Below are 15,686 nucleotides of genomic sequence, written 5' to 3' on the forward strand. Positions count from 1 at the left end.
CGCTAACGTAACTAATGCAGATGGCGGAAGTTAGTAGTTCTCCTATGCCAACATGAACACAAACGAAATCGTCGAATTTCGTATAGAAAGAAAAGGAACCACTTCTATTCTTTTTTCTTAAGTATAAGAGGGATAAGTACTTATTCCTGGCCGGCGGTATCATTGCTGCTCCCCGCCTAATGCGGATCATTGTGCAATGCTTATGTGAAATCTCAATCCAAAACTTCTTCGTTTCGTTGGAAAAACCAACGCCGACGTCAAGATCAGTCTCCTTTCCTTTCAAAAGTGAGTGAGCAGAGCTGAAAAAGATGGAGTTACCTGGAGATGAACAAATTCGATTTAATAACATAAACAGTACAAAGCGTCTCTCACGTCCATTCTTTTATTTTTGATTTTTCCCAGCCTGCGTTGGATCCGCAGCTTGTGAACCGGCTTTTGGAAGGGGTGGAGGCACCTACCTCGAAAGACAGGGACCTCCTTTTAAAAATGTATGGAATTGCGCCCGGAAATACACAGGCTTTGCTTTTTGAAATCACAAAAATGGTAGAATCATACATGCGGCAGGCAAAATTGGTTTTGCCACCTGCATACGATGTTACCTGGTTTTGTAACTAGTTTCTGGGCGTGGATTCTTTCCCGGATCTAAGGGATACTTTCGTAGATTTACATTTCAAGGGGCGTGAAAGCTTAACTTGGAACACAGGCTTTGTTAATTTTTATAACGAAATATGGAGGGCCGAAGACTCCCCGCCGGGTAGCGCTGTAAGTGCTCCAAATCAGCTTTTTTTGGAAAACCCATTGGATCAATTTGCCATTTACCCAATAATTGATCTTCATGTGGGCAACTTTTATTTTACATTTACAAATGCAGTCTTGTATATGCTGCTCACTGTCGTTTTGGTCGTTTTTCTGTTTTTTGTTGTTACGAAAAAGGGAGGTGGAAAGTCAGTGCCAAATGCATGGCAATCCTTGGTCGAGCTTATTTATGATTTTGTGCTGAACTTGGTAAACGAACAAATAGGTGGTCTTTCCGGAAATGTGAAACAAAAGTTTTTCCCTCGCATCTCGGTCACATTTACTTTTTCGTTATTTCGTAATCCCCAGGGTATGATACCCTTTAGCTTCACAGTGACAAGTCATTTTCTCATTACTTTGGCTCTTTCATTTTCCATTTTTATAGGCATTACGATCGTTGGATTTCAAAGACATGGGCTTCATTTTTTTAGCTTCTTATTACCTGCGGGAGTCCCACTGCCATTAGCACCTTTCTTAGTACTCCTTGAGCTAATCTCTTATTGTTTTCGTGCATTAAGCTTAGGAATACGTTTATTTGCTAAGATGGCCGGTCATAGTTTAGTAAAGATTTTAAGTGAGTTTGCTTGGACTATGCTATTTCTGAATAATATTTTCTATTTCATAGGAGATCTTGGTCCCTTATTTATAGTTCTAGCATTAACCGGTCTGGAATTAGGTGTAGCTATATCACAAGCTCATGTTTCTACGATCTCAATTTGTATTTACTTGAATGATGCTACAAATCTCCATCAAAATGAGTCATTTCATAATTGAATAAAAACGAGGAGCCGAAGATTCTAGGGGGCTACAGCTGCGCTTTTGCAGCACTGAACATGGTTCCGGGTACTCAAGATATTGCGTTTGTGTTTGGAGAGGTGTAGATTGTAGATTCCAGCCGAGAAGACCAGGAAAAGATAAGGATAAAGAATGTCATATATCTCAGGAGCTAGATCACTTCCCGATGAACAAGTCAGAATTGCCTCAACAAAAATGGATGGAATTGGACCGAAAAAAGCCATTCAGCTTCGTTATCGATTAGGTATCAGTGGGAACATCAAGAGGAATGAGTTAACTAAGTATCAGATCGACCAAATTGAACAAATGATAGCTCAAGATCATGTTGTTCATTGGGAATTGAAGAGGGGAGAACGAGCAGACATCGAACGATTAATTTCTATTTCTCGTTATCGTGGAATTCGTCATCAAGATGGATCACCCTTACGCGGTCAACGAACTCATACTAATGCAAGGACTGCTCGCAAGCAAATTCGGAAATGAAAGAAGGCTACCGAAAGAACAAGCAACGGATTTCGCGCTCATCCCTTGCTAAAGCACGTACGTTTTCTTGCTCCTTGGTACTTGTCTGATCAATCACACTGTTCATTAGTTCACTTGATTTTTCGTTCGATGTCTTGAACCGCTTACTAATCACGTATACGTATAGTAGGCCCCCTTCGCCACTCCACGTCTGGCCCGTCTTGGTCTCGCTCACTTCGCCCGCCTATCGTATCGGCTCGGCTTCGTCCGTCAAGCGACAACTTCTGCCTCTGATGGCTTCACTATCACTCATGACTGGTAGTAGTTGTCTCTATGTAGTAGTCGGCCTTTGTTAAGCTTCGCCAGAAGCGACTAGTCGCTTCCCGAATGCCTCTTTCTTGTACTAATTAATGTGTATGGTCTAGTCTTTCCAATGCCTCCTTCCTTGCCGCCAACGCACGCTAGATGGAGAGTAAGCAAGCTACCTTGCTTGCATTGCATTCGTTAAACGGTAGCTTCCGCGCCCTTCCTGCCTGCTTCCTTCTTCGACATCAATTTCAGTCTGATTAGATATGTCATTGAAACAAATCTATTTTGTCTCTGTTTTCTTTTCGGATGATGAGGATGAGCCAGCCGATCCTAACATAATTTTGAAGGAGCCGGACGACGAAGCCTCAAAATAAGATAAAGATGTCTCCGACGCGACCGGACTTCCACTAGATTTTTATAGGGGCCAGGAGGGAAAAGATATGCTGTTTTCTATCAGTCCCAAGCGGATACTCCCCAGCTTCCACGATCCGCTTACCGAGGAAGAGATGCGGGAGGACCCAGGGCCAGAGCAAGTTGGGTTGGGGTATAGAGCCGTAAGCGCGGTGGGGGTGACAGAGGATGTGCTCGTACGGCTCATAGTTGGGTATGATATTCTCGTGGATTGTTGGGAACGTCCTCTATATTCGAAATATGCCTTTCTAGGAGCATTACGATCTGCAGCTCAAATGGTCCCTTATGAAGTCTCTATTGCCTTGTGAGCACGTTTGGATCCGCGAAGGCAATCGCTCGGATCTTCCCTTAACCCAACCCGGGAACGGACCGGAGGGAACCGCAGCATGAGGAATGTCCGCGTCTCGTCGCAAGGCTCATTTTGAGTTTTGGGTCATAGGGCGGGCAGTGCAGTCCGGGGCACAAGGGTCTTGGTACTACCCAGGTGCGAAGAACCCCGGAGGCGACTGCAATGAGCAAAAATGTAACTCACCGGCCTAAACGACGAGCAAATACTCGAACGTGAGAGCAAGGGATCACCCAACGAATGGACGAGCTCCAAGGAGGGAGGAGAGAGGGAGGCAAGAACCATGCTTTCAGAGAAGTGGCTGTCCGAATCCACTCTGACAAAAGAAAATAACAGACTAAGCCGTGCCGTAAGGGGGGCATTCTCCACACGGGACGGGGCCAAGGCCTTCATGTATGGGTGACAGATCGGCCATAGGAGTACTCCGGGATATACACCAGGGCAACTAATGTCGAGCATACGATGATGCCGCCCGTTTTCATTTCGTGAAAGTCCCCGGCAGAGGAAAGGGCTGTAGGTGATGGCGCGTTCTGCTTCTTAGGGCGATTAAATCGTTCCTATGGGATCATGCGTGGCAGCTGGTATAGATGATGATGAAAGGCGGGCCGCTTGAACCGGGACCTATTCTCATAATAGGCAGCAAGCAAAGCTAAATAGGAAAGGGGGCGACTGATGACTGCCTTTTTCGTCAGAAATCCAAAAGGGTGGAATGTGGAGCTAATATGGCTGGCTACAAGTATAGCCAAAGAAAGATGAGACGAGACGGACTGTCAGAGGACGTAGTGGGACTACCAGGGGAAAGCCCGCCCTCGCTAGCTAACATGGATATCTATTCTCGGTGCGCATATTCGAGATTTAGAATCTCTTTCCGACCAGGCCAGGCCGAATCGGGCCACCACTTGGGATGGGAATGGCTCAGCCCACATGCATCATTTGATGAAAGCACTCAAGTCCAGTCGCCTCCGATCAGTGGCTTGTCAACCACCGGACCGTAGCTCCTCACCAAATGCCCCTGCGTTGGGGCAACACAGCACATGACTAGTTCGCTCAAGGACCACACCCTCTCGAGAGCAGGATGCCGGCCGAGATGGAGCGCCAACCTAGACTTTCCTTGGGCTTGCCTTGCCCCAACATCTAAATAAAGGGCGGGCGCCGAAAAGGAAGCAGTGACGCCTTTTCGACGAAAGCTTAGCTTGGTAGGCGCAGCTTACTCACCCTACTCCCTTAGACAATGCAATGCTCTGAACACAAAAGTTTGCAGTTCAGCCCTCTTCTCCCATGCAGAGTCGCAGGCAGCGCCTCGGATAAAAGCACGGACGAGCCACATGCAGGGAAACTTGCACGTGTGGTTCTGGCCGGGGACCCTGGTATACTGTACTAATATGTGTAGGTCCCTGTAATTCGAGTGAGATTGTCATGGCGCAAAAGCAAACAGGGTCCGGTATTCCCTTGTTCCCCATATTGGTTATGTTCCTTATTCCTCGTCTAGCAGAAACTAATCGAGCTCCGTCTGATCTCCCAGAAGCGGAAGCTGAATTAGTTGCAGGCTATAATGTAGAATATGCGCGGGATGCGATCCTTAATAGTTCACTGTTGGCGGATGCCAATGTCTCGGGGACTCATTCTGACTTAAACAAGGGGTGGGTCTTTACCAACTTCCAAATCCAAGATTTAGGAAAAAAAGAGGGGCAGGGCACTCTTCATTCTTCATTCGAAACTCATGAATGTCAGGTCGGAGGTTTTTGCCTTGTTATCAAAAAGGGGAGTTGGGTAGAGCAAACTCCCTCCTTGGACGAGCACGGGGCTTAGTCAAGTAGAACCGGGTTGCGCTGTTTGATGCTCCGATCGAAAACAAATCAGTGGGGCCATGCCGGTACGACAGAATATGCGTTAGAAAGGTCAATCCCTCCCCCCCTTTTTGATTTTTTAATGAAAAACCGGGCCGAACTTCTAAAAAGCAGCCCACCCGCTTCCATAGAACAATATCGCGACAACGTAGACCTAAGTGGATTTATTGGATCCTGGGGAACCATCACAAGTACGGCCGGCCTATAGAAGGAGAATGTCGTGTCGTCCAGCGGAGCTTAGAAGAAGGTGACTCGGAGCATAAGGAAGGTGACTCGCGTAGACAGCTGACTCCTTTTCAATAGAAAGGAATAGCCAAACCATCAATCTCAGTGATCTTATCGGCCGGCAAAGTGGAGACGGACGACCACGGTCCCGACCTTACCAGCACCGTAGGTTTACTAATCAATGAAGCCCCTGAACCTACTATCTTTTCTTACAAACTCAACCAAGCCTAACCAAACCCCATGCTCACGACATGTTCTTGATATTGATTGAGTTGGAGGGAGTCAGAGACTACCACGGAATCCTTCCATAGTCACCCCGGTGACCTTCGTCACCAAAGCGTCACGGCAGTTTCCAAGACCCCTCATATAATCTCCAGTGGGGATCAGTCGGAGCACGTAGGAATGCCGACCACTACATAAGCCACGTCTGGCTGAGGCGAGCAGCAAGCGGGGGAGAGTATTTTGAAGTACAAGAACGTTGGGGTGGGACGCTAGTACTTAAACTAGGGTTGCTTCTTAGCGCTAATCTTGCGTTTTTCAGCAGTTAGTTGTAGCGCGCCTTCCCTCCTTCTCTCATTTTGGAAAGATTTGGCAGTATTTTCTTATGATGACCTGGTCGAGATAGTACGAAACATCGGTGTAAAAGATTGAGTGGGATGGTTATAGTAAGGGGCGAACCAAGTGCTTGCATGAAGAAGCGAATCAATCAGAATGGAGACAAGGAAAGGAATCGAGGCCCGGCCCGGTAGCGATGCCTCTCACGCGGATGGGAGTTACTTTTCTTTATCACCGTAAGCGTTACGAAAGGGACCCGCATTCCCCTTTGCTTTTCTTTTGCAACTAAGCTTAAAAGAAACACAGTAGTCTTTCAAGCCATTAGAAAACTCATTAAGTGCTCTGTTGAGTGGATGCCTGTTGAGAAGCTTAGGTCATACATTTCCAGCTAATTAGAATGCAACCATGAAGGTGGGGTTCGAATGCCATACAACTATTTATTCTGGTAAGTAGGATTGGAATGTAGTCCCTTTTTATTGGATCCGCCGCTCCGTTAAGTTAAATTCAAAGTAGGTGTGGGTCTAGGTAGAGGAAGTCATAAATCAAGTATCAAGTATTGTTATAAATATCATATATAGTAGTTGCCAAACTCACAAGCATCACACACTTCGATCTACTTTATTGAATAACTTAGCTAGATAGAACCGACTCAAGCTTTTAAATGAAAGAAGCAATAATGGCATAATTTCTGTCTCAAGACCTCTTGCAGCTACAGCCAATGCAGCACCTCCTTGATCAACATACCACACAGCCCATTACGCCTTGTTCCAGTCGCAGTATAAAGAGAGACTAGAACCTACCGGGGAGCCCTCGGCAGAGTCCCTATCATTGTTGCAACAATTACACACAGAGTTCCAGAATTTCACATTTGTGAGAAGAAAGGGTATGTGTGTTTGAAAGGAGTGGTGCAAGAACATATTCTGAGCCTCAGTCAACACAACTTGTTTCGCCTTTTCCGAACAACATTCTTATCAGGACCCTCCTTTATATAAACACCTGCCTGTGGCCTCTGATGAATACATCGATAGATAAGAAGGGAAATGCATCATCTAGAAAGGCTTACTGAGGTTTAGGGACGTTCGTGTGATGGATCCTACGCTTACTCATGACGACTTGGCTATTCAATAAAGGACGGAGTCAACATGAGCCTTAGGGTCCAAAAATATTCCATTGGTGTCAGCTATTAGCGATTATTCAAAGTCGTAATGGTATAAATTATTGGTCAATTCCACTGATTCTTCTTTCCCCTTCCTTCACTGGCTGTAGCGCCTTACCTCTTCTGTGACTTGTCCTGAGATGAGAAGTATCAAAAGTGCCGGGGTTTGGGTTTATGTCATGCTAGACTCACGTTTCTCGTTCTTACGCCGGGTCCGCGACCTTACAAGGATACACAAGCTGGTGAAGGTTTCGGAGAAGCAGCAAGCTATTCGGATTCAAGTTAGCTTTGAGCAGGCCTCGGGCGAGGAAATGCTTTGGCTGTGCCAAGAGATAGTCGGCTCAGGGGCTTTTGGGCGGAGCCAAAGTGGTCCACATACGTACCATTTCCATCATCACAAGATCCCCTTTTTCTGTGTGCATAGAGATAAAGCGTGCTCTTATATTTAGATAAGAGAGAGATTTTTCTCAGTGCTTCCCCTTATCGGCTTGATCTTCTTCTGCCCCTCGGTATAGTGAGTCTACTTAGCGAACTGGCAGGACACGGAGATCAATTGATCAATATGCATATCGAGCATCTATAGTTATTTTCTCTTCCCAAAAGATATCTCAAGTCGCTTCCAACGTTTTGATGAGTAAGGGAGGGTATTTTCAACAAGATAACTATGGACGATCATCTTCCAATTTCCAATCTATATCTTTCATTGGGTAAGTAAGGGGAATAAGCAAGAACGGTGGAAAGCTTAAGAAAGTGCTAGTTCCTTTGCTGCGAATGGGTGGAATTGGTATCCCCAGAAGGTTGTTCTCTTAAAACCTCTGGCAAGGGGGTGTGGAAGAGTTCAAGTCTATCCCTTTGGTTAAGCTACTGTTGTTATACATCTCTACTATTATGGGCCACCACTTACTTAAAGGAAGTCGAGTACACATCTCCTTCAACCTGAAGGGCGAGGACCTGCAACGACGTAATGTTTGAAAGAAAAGTAACCAGCATAGGAGAGTGATTAGAAAGCATACGACTCGAGGGAGGGTTGGCTAATCAAATTAGAATGAAGATTCCACTCTATATGATAAACGTTGGTTGACTTTGATATGAAGTGTTGATTGTGTTTTCTATTCGTTCAGACCCTGATAGTGCTTCTCGTTGTGACTGAAGGAAGGTTCATTTTGTGCAAGATATATGCTAGTTTACAAGCATGAGACCCTCCTTTCGGGCCGATAGACAGAGGCCTCAGTTCCAACGAAATGGGGAGCAAAAAGAGGTCGTGTCATACCATACAGATGAAATGAATGAAAGATATTCCTGATGTTTCTGTGCCTATTAGTACTTCGCTCTGACCACATCAAGAGGAGTTGTTTGTTTTTCTTTTGTAAAGCGAGCCCAAGGAAATATATAGGAGAACATAGCTTGTTTTGTAGTAAGTAAATTCAAAGGCTCAAATCGTCTATATCAATGCAAGTATAGCTGGATGGAGTGACTCGTGCTTTCGAACCATAAACTAATGCTGCCTCTAAGGAGCGCGTGTTACTATTCCATTCTCTGGAGCACAATCCAACGGAAAAAAGTATGTTTCCAACCTACACCTTTAGTTGCTCGTGAGGAAGACGACTATGGAATTCAGATTTCCTTTCTCTCGAAGCAAGCCAGTCCTTAATTAATGATAGGGAAGGAAGGAATTGCTCTTAGGCTTGTGAGTCTTTTTATCATATGGATGGGTCGTACAACCCTTACATGGTCTCTTGGCATGAAATTGGGTACTTTTCGTCTATGGCGAGATGGAAGTTATCTGCAAAGAATGCCAACTTAGGACCGTCAAAGTGGAAATCGTATCAACCCACCGAAAGCGCTCTTTGGAATGGAATGCATAGTATTGTGCATTGGAATGGAAAAGTCGAATAATCAAGACATGGATCTAGTATCAACATGACCCAACTTCCATTCTCATGACCCAACTTATTCAATCACTTCCATTATCTTTCTATTGCTACAAATCGACAACAAAAAACATCCCTCGGAATTCCTGTTCGATAGGAAAAAATAGCTCTTCAACCAGAAATAGCAAGCAACATGTTTTTCTTCTCTATTCCGGGCACACACCTTATCGGGTGACGCCACTGACAAACACCCTAAAGGGGAACGCAACACTTCCTATAACAGAAAAAGCAATATCTGAAATCTTTAAGCAACTAAAAAAGACGTATACTAAAAGATATGTGTTGAAAAGGGATGGTCAATAACAAGATGAACCCAATGCCCAATCTTCCCAATAGTATTCCTTAACTCTTGAATTGATACACTTGTTCATGGCATCTATTCTCTATCTTCACTTTTCACCTTCTCATCCTTAACCTCAGTGATCTGTTCCTCCTAGACGTCCTTCTGCGTACAAAAACAGAAGAAGAAGCACGGGCATAAATCAATAGAATAGTTTAGTTTCAGAAGTCTTTTTTGATTGGTATATCAATCATGGTTTATAGGGAAATAGTTAGAATAGGAAAGCTCTGTTAGTTACTAATGTTTGGGTTTTTGTTTACGGCAATAGTAGGTTTCTTGCTTGTCATATTTAGAATATAAGCATCAGTTACATTTGACGTCCAGCCTTTTTATAGAAGAGAAAGGAAGGTTAAGGGCAAGGGCGCAGCATAATATATAAGAAAAACTTGATCTTTGAGGGGAAATTTTTCCAACTAGACCGATAAATGAGAAAAAGTACCAGTCATACCAAGAACCAAAGGCGCCAACTTTCATTGATATATATACCATATCTTTTAGCTGAAAAATCTATGGACAAGAACCGGCTCTAGGAGGAGGCGTGGCGCGACAGAGCAATGAAAAGCTGGGATCTTTCCTTATCTTCGGTCGTGACGCCTTTTCCTTTTGTATGAGAAAGCGCTACAAAACATCCTTCTCGCGGGTTGTCTTCTACTCAAGCAAGCTCTCTCCTATTCTTCATCCACCAACTAGCAGGAATGTAGGAGCACAAGAGGGTCATCATCTTCTGAAATGACTGGCTTTTGATCTGCTTTCCAAGAGGTGGTTTCTGACATGACCAGAAAGAGTGGAATTCTTGTTAGGATTGGCATGTCAAGTTGCTTTCTCGGACCCTAACATAAACCACCTTATCCTCACTCAGATTGTTCTTTTGGACTGAGCAGAAGCACGACCTCTATCTGACGTTTTCTCTATCCCTTCTAATCTCTCAATGGCATTTCCATCTCTCGATTCAATCAATCAAGTACCGGATGACACTTGTCTTTATTTAGTGTTTCCCCGGCTATTCAGCCATTACTTGCATCTCCGGTTCTTTGTACCCATTTTTAGTGCCATGCACACTGAGGTTTCTGGCATGACCGAATCTTTTGAGAATATCGCTTATTACGTTAATTTCTTCATCTTGATGTACTCAATCCATTCAAATTCCATAATTCCAATGCTATAATCCCTATATTAAGATGAAGTAAGAAAGCATCAGTCCTCTTATTTTCTGTCTTCTATGAAAGAATGTAGCTCGCTCTTTCAACCCGGGGCCCCCTCTGGGGAACTGTTTGAGTTTTAGCATCGACCCCATTTCCTTTTGATCGTATTACGCTTGACTCGCTGCAAAACATTTCGCTTTCTGCGCCACGCTCGTACGTGGTTTACACTCCTAGCCTTACATCTAACTTTGCCATCGAGCAATTGTTTGTTTTCAACTGGATTGGATTCCGAACCAAGAAAGATAGGCAACTTTCACTTGAAAGAAAGGAGCTTCAGAACTCTTGTATTCCACCGAATAAGAATAAGAATAAGAATAAGAGCAAGAAGGGGCTATCTTTGTGAAGGGACCGGCACCAGAAAGTAGATCATATGGCCTTTCTTTTGCCAAAATCAAGTAAAGCCCCGGCCCAAGAAATGCAGCAAAGCAAGTCGTCTTTGGTTTGGAGCTAAATTCCCGGATGTATAGGATTGATCGAGTGCCTTACCTGAAATCGACGATATAAAGTGGGCTCTTTAGCTTGCTCTGACAGAGGTCTCCTTCTCCCTTAGCAGCGAGACCAGTCCCTACCTCTTTTCAATCAATCTTTCATACCGTATGCCTTTTCTACGCCTAAAACAAGTTCATGTCTCTCCTCTCTGAAGTCGGACCTTATTGAAAAGTAGTACGCTTTCTTTCGTGGTGTTCAGGATCCCATGCTTTGTAGTTCACGCATGGCTTTCTCTAACGAAGCTAATGCCGAAAATTAAAGACCTTAAACGGAAAGACACAGGAGGTGGCGAAAAACGAAAAAAGAGAAAGATCTTACAAACTTCTCTGAACTCGGTAGCCAGCGGAGCCCTTATTCATGGGTTAGGGACTAGCATTGAACAAAGTTGGTGACAGCCGAAGACAAAGTGAAAGGGCAAGTAAATAATCTAAACATGCGGGTAAGCAGCAAAAAAAGAATAAAAGTAACGCGCCCTACCTGTTAGTAAAGTAAGGCCTTCCAGAGCCTATCTAACACAGACATACACGCGGATGAGGACACAGAAATAAATGGACGTCGATCCGGTACTGAAATTGCATAGCAAAAAATGCAATATGTTCATACTTGATGAAACGCAGATCATCCAATTCATGATTTAAGAACAAGAGAACGAGATATTGACTTTTTTTACATCTGTAACTACATTCTCACATTTCTTTTTTGATCTCATGACTTTTTGTGCGATCGGAAAACGAATGAAATCAGAAAGATAGGCGGACGACTTGACCATAAGGTCGGATGTTTCCGTGAGCAGTAAGCAGCGGATCTCCCCTTTTTGGGGGAAAGCTGGTTAAACAAAACTAGGGATAGCTAGCAGGTATTTTCTAAAGGTTCAAAAAGAAGGTATTTCAAAAGGGCTTTGGCAAAGGAGGTTCACCTTGCCTGCTTTCCTTGTCCTCCGTTCATCGATATCCTATACTGGATACCTTTGCCTTTTCCGAGTGGAGGCAGTAGGCTATTCTTGTTCTTAGCTTTATACGCCGAAACATGCCATTGCGTAGGCTCGTAGGCGTAATTCGTATTCGTATTTGTTATTGGCGTACGTAATTTCCTTACTACGTCTATCGCTCGTAGGAATATCTCTAAATAGGAATCGTAGTCCTCGTATGTACATCTTTCGTATTGTGATAAAGCACCTATGCCGCTAGAAATAGTAGCACCTTAAAGAAGGCGTTCCAGGTTCTTTTTCCCCTGGTTTGTATCAGAGCTGACCACTGATAAAAGGAAAAATGGAACATTTGGTGTGTTTTAATTCATTCTCAATCTTGTTTCCCCTTGCGCTCCGAGGGAACTAAGGGGGAAATCACTGATTCATTTGGAGCTGTTTTCTAACTGACTCATTGACATGAGAGATTGGATGCGATGCGCCAGTCACTCGTACTACAGTGGACAAAGGTCACAGGCAAACGACCGTTCCATAATGGAACCTGGCACTACTGTTTGCCCTAAGGGCCGACCCACCTTTTCAGAGAAACAGACACATGAAATCACTATATTACGCATTTTCGAGATAAGAAAGTGGAGAATGCACTCTTCCCTTTTTTTACATTTTAAACTCATGTTCATGGTCTGTTTTATTCCCAATTGTTGCCCGTGTGAAAAGAAAGAAGAGAAATTGGGCCATGTTTCCCGAGAGAGACTGCCTTCTCTCAGGCCAGCAGTCTTATACTTATAGTCGACTGCTCTATGACGATCTGACCTCTTTCCTGGGCTCTGCTTGCTCGTCTACGCTCCGACCAATTCAGTCAAAATCGAAAAAACGATGTTTCCTTGAAAAAGTCTAAGAAATAGTAGTAGTAGTCAAAAAGTGCACTTTTTCCATATATTTCAATTTATAGGGATCCCTATCTTTATCTCTATCCACAGAGATACCTATCTATATATAGAGAGATTTTTCTCAAAATTGATCTAGACTATCCTCTATCTAGATAGATATGTCCCTATGAGCGACTAGGCCGATCTTTTTTTATATGTTTTGGCCACGTCCGTTTCCGCTCCGAAGAGGATGGTTTGGATCTTTCAATCTTATGTCGTGAGGGATGTGACCTATGTTAGGTCCATAAGATACCACAGCTTTTAGTGTTCTATGATTCACCTCTGAATAATGAGTAGGTAGTTCGATCCTTTTGATTCTTATCTTCCTAGTAAACGGGGATCCGGAGCAATAGGTCGAATTACTATATAAAGAAGACCTTTCTACAAAAGGACTTATTGTTTGAGTAGGAATATTTCGGTTTTTCTCCTTCCCTCTTTTCAATAAGAAGAAGTATTTGAAATGAAACAAATTCCTCTTCATTCTCTTGTGCTCAGCAAAGGAGCTGCCTAAGCATACTTTTGCGGATCCAAACTTCTTTGTTCTTTCAAAGTCTTCTTCTTGCATATAAGAACGCAACTTTTGCAATACCTTGGATTTGAGTAGTAAGCGGCATCCCCTCTGAGTTGTGAGTAAGCGGAACCATTCTTTTTTTGTTCTTCTCCAGATTCTGGCCGGTAGGAATTTGCCTCTTCTTTTTCCAACTGATATGGCCGATAGGAATTTGCCTATGATTTTTCCAACTGATATGTCGATATAGAAAGATCTCCTTATTTCAAAACCGCGGGTTCTCGCATCATTTTCTTTAAAAGATATTAGATCACCGTGGGAAACTTTCAAATGAGTAATGGTTACCAGTCCATTATTCAAACAAACCCTTCGATGACTTATCGGCTGCCTTGCTTGAGGAAGAGTGTCACTAAAATGGAGACGAACCGGAATCACGTCCGATCTTGTTTCCTGATTGAGTAAAAAAGGGATATATGAAGTTCGTTCTCTTCCTCTGTGCATCTCCCTTATGGGTAAATCCCCATAATAAAGAGATAACTTTCATGTAGTTTGTGATTTGATGTTACTGTTTAGATTTTCTCTCCGAGAAAGATTTCTTTTAATGGATCTCCTCTTGTTCCTCAATCTTCAGAGAATACGGCGTTGGATTAGAGAAAGTTCTATGTTCCGAACATTTCCTGGAAGTAGACGACACGTTTTAAATCTTAATGCTGGCATGGCATATTTCGTTGAATCAGTCTTTTTCGCCACATCGCGTATAAAGGGAATCGAACCCAACTCTTCCACGAACCCCCCACGAATGGCCCTCCCTTAATTCAATGAACTATGGGAATTCCTTTTTTGGTTTTTTTCTTTTTAGTTCTCATAAGTCCTTGATATACTAGCAGAAACTCAATACTTGACCGACTACGTCACAGTGCTCAGGTAAAGTGGCAGTGGTTGAAAGCGAGCGGAAACGTCAGTGTTTTCTGTGCGTTACAATAGTAGTGGTGAAAGAAAATCCAATTCAAATATCTCAACGTAAAAGGAAAATCGTTTCACTTTGAAAGGAAAGCTAGCTATATGAGATCGAAATCACTCTATCTACGATATTCATTGCACCGTGATTGAAGGACAATGAGGGGCAGGTTATATTCCCTTTCTTCTGATCGATTGAGGAATCGCTGATAATGACACCACATCTGTAGCATCTACTGCTATTGCAAGGCCCCACTCGATCTATCCCCCATTCACTTAACAATTCCTCCGGCTCTCGCCGACTATTATTTGTCATTCCCAAATCCATTCTTGTCAAAGCTGCTCATGGTACTACTTTTTTTATTTTGCGTTATTTTATTAGGCGGAAGATCAGGAAAATTAGGTAGTATCTAATATGTCCACGAACTAAGTATAATCTCCGAAACCCACCTTAATCCATTTTATATAGAATATGTCTCCTTCCGTAATCCATTCCTCCATCCCACACTCTTCTTATAGTTATGAGTGAATCTGAATCCTCAAAAATAAAAATACCGAAGACAAAGAGAAGACATCAAGGAGCGGAGAGAGAAGAGAGCGGTTGTTGGAACAGCAAGCCCTACTTCCTTCACTGGGACACTGGCACCAAACAAAAACAAAACTAGACTGCCCGAACAACAAGTCCTGCCCTTCCTCCCGGATCTGCACGTTGAACAAACAAAGACACTCCCCCTCATCCGATAAAAACGAGTATTATTTCTCAGCTGGCAACAAAGAAACGCCTAGCAGAAGAAAGTAGTTATTCTTGCATCTCTGCTACTAGGAAAGTAAGTCATTAACAAAGGACCCAACCCTTCTGAATTCGCTGAGCGAGACCTAAGATCGGAATGAACAGCAGTCGAAACCCTGAGCCCATCGTGTCTGCCAGCTCTGCAATGGCTCTACTGGAGATTCCGTAGGGAGAGCAGTTGTAACACCCACGATGCGGCTATATCTCCCACGTGTCGAGGCACGACTTAGAGGCATAACCGCATTGTGGTTTTGTCGCAAGAAGGGTCATCTTCACACAATCCCATGTAATGAACAAGAATGGGATAAAGAGTTGGCTTACAATCGCCACTTCACACAATACATAAATTAAACATACATCATTCAGAGTACACACATAGGTCCGAGTACGGAACCAAAAGAAAAGAAGACAACCCAACTGCTAGATCCCTGATCGTCCCAACTGGGCTCCACTACTGATCAACAGGAAAAGAAACATAGTAACGACAAAGGTCCTCGTCGAACTCCCACTTGAGCTCGGTTGCGTCACCTGCACTGGTATCCTCTACACCTGCAACTGTTTTGGAAGTATCTGTGAGTCACGAGGACTCAGCAATCTCACACCCGCGAGATCAAGACTATTTAAGCTTATAGGAAAGGATGGGGTAATGAGGTGGAGCTGCGGCAAGCACTAAGCATATATGGTGGCTAACATACGCAAATAAGAGCGAGAAGA

General features: G+C 43.7%; 2 pseudogenes; one reads left to right on the forward strand and one right to left on the reverse strand.

Moving 5' to 3' along the window:
* The first annotated feature begins 324 nt into the window (after window positions 1-324).
* On the forward strand, window positions 325-1,595 carry LOC123048355 (ATP synthase subunit a-like; annotated as a pseudogene).
* Window positions 1,596-12,868: 11,273 nt separating this feature from the next.
* Window positions 12,869-14,055, reverse strand: LOC123048356 (ribosomal protein S4, mitochondrial-like; annotated as a pseudogene).
* Window positions 14,056-15,686: the final 1,631 nt, after the last annotated feature.

This window comes from Triticum aestivum, chromosome 2D (assembly GCF_018294505.1).
Source record: "Triticum aestivum cultivar Chinese Spring chromosome 2D, IWGSC CS RefSeq v2.1, whole genome shotgun sequence".
NCBI lineage: Eukaryota > Viridiplantae > Streptophyta > Magnoliopsida > Poales > Poaceae > Triticum > Triticum aestivum.